We start from the raw sequence: 4602 nt of genomic DNA, 5'->3' as shown, positions 1-4602 counted from the left end.
ATTTTTAAACCCTGAGAAGTTTTTAGTGTTGCAATGGCTATTAGAATTTTGTCTCCCTTCTACAGAAGCTCACAAAGGCAAGCTCAATCAAATAATAGAGATTCTTACAGTTTCTAACTCTAAGCCTGTATGTCTCAGCATGTGTCTGTCATCATACTTGCCTGGCCACCCACTCGAGGGGACACAGGGTAGGGTCTGTCTTAGGATTTGCTATATTTAACCCACTTTACCACAGCCCCTGTAAATTCCCACAAGTTTTTCTAAAAAGAATAATCACCTTAATTTATAAATTCCTTAGGGGGAAGGATTTTGTATCCTTTTTTCCTTAGTGACTATGAAGTTTCTTCTCTAGGTTTGAGGAGTGATCATTAACTTTGATGAAAAGAAACAGGGACCAAAGTGAACCTGTCAGTGATCACATCAGCTGATAAGCAAACTGAAGATGATTTAAAGTGATAAATACCGAGGTATATAGGTAGATGCTTCACATTTTCAGTCACACACAGTTTCCAAGTCACATCTAGAATTGGTGAGCAATGCCTATATACGCAGGGTCCATTGTTGCCAAAAAAGCCACAACGGCAGTGATGAAGCTTATAAACTTGGTGAAGACATTCACATCAATTCTGTTTATATTTATTGAGTGCATACAAGGTCCAGCACTATCATGGGCACTGTGAGAAATATTAAAAACTCAGCCGGGCACAGTGGCTCACACCTGTAATCGCAGCACTTTGGGAGGCCAAGGCTGGTGGATCACTGAGGTCAGGAGTTCAAGACCAGCCTGGCCAACAGGGTGAAACCCTATCTCTACTAAAAATACAAAAGATTAGCCGGTGTGGTGGCATGTGCCTGTAGTCCCAGCTACTCAGGAGGCTGAGGCAGAAGAATTACTTGAAGCAAGGAGTCGGAGGTTGCAGTGAGCAGAGATCCCACCACTGCACTCCAGCCTGGGTGAGAGAGCGAGACTCCATCTCAAAAAAAAAAAAAAATTCAATGAGACTCTATGAAGAAGACATTACTAACAATTCAAGAGAGTTAACCCAAAAGATAATGGTGTCTACGGACTTGTTTCTTGTGGTTTTCCAACTTTCTAGTCTTAGGACCATTTTAAATTCTTAAAAGCTACTGAGAACTCCAAAGATCTCTATTTATGTGGTTACATCTATCAATATTTAGTGGTTAGAAATTAAAACTAAAAGATTTTTAAATATGTAGTAATTTATTTTAAAATAAGAATAGACCAGGTGTGGTGGCTCACACCTGCAATCCCAGCACTTTGGGAGGCTGAGGCAAGTGGATCACTTGAGGTCAGGAGTTCAAGACCAGCCTGGCCAACATGGCGAAATGCCATGTCTACTAAAAACACACAAAAAATTAGCCAGGTATGATCGCAGCTACTCAGGAGGCTGAGGCAGAAGGATCGCTTGAACCCAGGAGTTGGAGGTTGCAGTGAGCCAAGATGGCACCACTGAACTCCAGCCTGGGCAACAGAGCAAGATTCCATCTCAAAAAAATAAAATAAAATAAGAATAAACCCATTGCATGTTAACATATATAGCATATTCTTGTAAAAAAAAGAACTATATCTTTCAAAACAAAAAAAAAATAGTGAGACTCATGTGGAAGTTCAGTAAGTTGCTCTCATAGAAGTAGAGGATAGAACAGAGGGATGGAGAGGCTGGGGAGGAAGGAGGGAGAGATGAGAGATTGGTTAGCGGATACGGGATTATGGCTGGATAGGAGAAATAAACTCTAGTGTTCTTTAGCACTGTAAGGTGACTAGTTAATAATAATTTATTCTATGTGTTCAAATAACTAGAATGTTTCAGCACAAAGAAATGATCAATGTTTGAGGAGATGGATATGCTAATTACTTTGATTTGATCATTACACATGGCATAAAGATATTGAAATATCACACTGTACACCACAGAGATGTATAATTATTATGTGTCAATTAAAAATTAAAAAGAGATTAACATCAACTAATAATAAAATGGAACAATCATAAACAGAAAAAACAACATATCATAGAGAGAAGGATTGGGAGGAAGGAAGTGCATATGGCCATGAAAGGACAACAGGTGGGACCTTTGTAGAGAGGGAACTTCTCAATATCTTTACTGTGGCAGAAGAAACATGAAACAATACACGCATTAAAATTGCACAGAACTAAATATACACATGCATACAAAAAGATAGAGTCACTCTCTCCCCAGGCTAGAATGCAGTGGTGCAATCCTAACTCACTACAGCCTCGAACTCCTGGGCTCAACTGATCTTCCTGCCACAGCCTCCTGAATAGCTGGAATTACAGGCGTGAGCCACAGTGCTCAACACACTGCATTATTTTCTACAATTTTCTGCAAATCGACATGTGTCACAAATTTCAAATTTTAATTTAAAAAATCAGTGAGAAAAGTGGCATTGCTTTATATTTTTGCAAATTTCCTTAATATCTGGCTTAATAGAGGACAGCTGAACTCTCAAATCCACTTGTGCATTCAATCTGTTACAAGGTATGCTTTTGGTTGAAGTATATGAAGAAAATTCAGCCTCACACAGATATGCAACTGAAAGGAGGAGAAGTAGTAAAATAGCCATTTCAGATCATTGGGATATTCTTCTCTGATACTGCACCAAACCTGAACAAGTTTCTTAAAGATGGGATGCAACGTGGAATCTAAAACCATCACATTAAAATCCATTAGTCTTCCTTACATTTTGAATTTTGTTTGTGTATTAGCCCATTTTCATGCTGCTGATAAAGACAGACCTGAGACTGGGCAATTTACAAAAGAAAGAGGTTTATCGAACTTACAGTTCCATGTGACTGAGGAGGCCTCACAATCATGGTGGAAGGTGAAAGGCATGTTTCACATGGCAGCAGACAAGAGAAGAAAGCTTATGCAGAGAAATTCCCATTTTTAAAACCATCAGATCTCGCGAGACTCATTTACTATTACAAGAACAGTGCAGGAAAGACCCGCCCCCATACGTAATTGAATCACCTCCCACTGGGTTCCTCCCACGGCACGCAAGAATTGTGGGAGTTACAATTCAAGATGAGATGTGGGTGAGGACACAGCCAAACCATGTCACTTTGCAACATCATGCATTGGTCTTTGGGAAAATATCAGCAGATCTTTGAAAGAGTAACACTTCTAGTATAAATTTCAAAACATTACATCCATTCATATCACCACTGTTCTCATCAGAAAAGCCTTTAAGTATTGTAAAGCTGCCAAGCTCATGGTGGCATATGCAAGTATCCCAAAATTCTAATTTTCACTTAAGAGCTCAAATTTTATCATTGGCTATAAATACTGTCATTTGTTTTCCTTGTAAAGTCAGACTCAGATTTCTCGTTTTTGACAAAATGCCTGCCAAATATACAAGTGTGAATAGCCACAGCGTGTCTACCAGTTGGCCTTTCAAACAAATATGGTGTTCCGTGGAAAAGCAGATAGTTGAGCTCATAGCTCAAACAATCACGAAAGTGCCTTTCCTCAGGAGCCTGCCTTTATTCATCTAAAATGTAAGTTTCCACTTGTAAAACATGTTTTAATCACTGTGAGAAAATCAGGACAGATGGGTTGAGGCAAGATGATACTCACAAATTATATTGCCACTGTCTGGTGGGGAAAAATACAATGATCAGTAGTACAGTTTAGTGCCCCTGCCTCAACTGGTCCTAAGGTACCAAAAATTGCATCCAATATCGGCAGTCCAAGTCCTTGCACACCTGCTCTCTCACAGCTTCTTTCTCAGTCTAGGCCAGCATCACCATGGTGGATGCCTTCCTGTGCACCTGGAAACTCTCAGACAGCAAGAATTTTGATGATTACATGAAGTTAATCGGTGTGAGTTTTGCTACCAGGCAGGTGGCTAGCATGACAAAGCCTACCACAATCATCAAGAAGCATGGGGACATTATCACCTTAAAAACACAGAGCACGTTCAAGAACACAGAGGTCAGCTTTCAGCTGGGGATGGAGTTTGATGAGACAACAGCAGATGACAAACAGGTCAAGTCCATTGTGACACTGGATGGAGGCAAACTTGTTCACCTGCAGAAGTGGGCAAGAGAGGACACTTGTGCCAGAGCTAAGTGATGGGAAACTCATCCTGACACTCACCCAGGGCACTGCGGTTTACACTCGCACTTACGAGAAAGAGGTATCACCTGCCTGTGCTGTCACTGACTGCTCCTCTGCTACCCTTTGACTCAGGACCACATTGCCTCATTTATTTCCTCTGCATTTTGTATAAATCCACCTTGTTGAAGAATTCTGAGGTCACGTGCCTCAGAAGAATTCAGATCCAGTTCCAGTTCCTGTCGTGTACATGGTTTTTTTTGTTTGTTTGTTTGTTTGTTTTTTAATGGCATTCAATGTGTGCTCTGAGGTCAACAAAGCAGAGCCAAGGTCAAAAAAAAGAAAAATTGTCCAATATCAGTGCAAAGCCAACCTCATGAAATGGGCAAATCATGTCTTTAAATTATTATGAAAACAGCAAAAGCTCTTTTCAGGTCCAACTGAAAAGGTTTCAGGATCCCACTTTGAAAACTGCTAAGGCAGAAGAACCTACCACACTAAT

The 4602-nt window shown here is 40.3% G+C and overlaps 1 pseudogene; it reads left to right on the top strand.

The window, feature by feature from the left end:
- Window positions 1-3791: 3791 nt before the first annotated feature.
- Window positions 3792-4230, top strand: LOC126940796 (fatty acid-binding protein, heart-like; annotated as a pseudogene).
- The last annotated feature ends 372 nt before the right edge of the window (window positions 4231-4602 follow it).

The sequence above is a fragment of the Macaca thibetana genome, chromosome 17 (assembly GCF_024542745.1).
Source record: "Macaca thibetana thibetana isolate TM-01 chromosome 17, ASM2454274v1, whole genome shotgun sequence".
Taxonomy (NCBI): Eukaryota; Metazoa; Chordata; class Mammalia; order Primates; family Cercopithecidae; genus Macaca; species Macaca thibetana.
The sequence above is the reverse complement of the archived record's forward strand: the minus strand, read 5'-3'. Positions and strand labels throughout refer to the sequence as shown.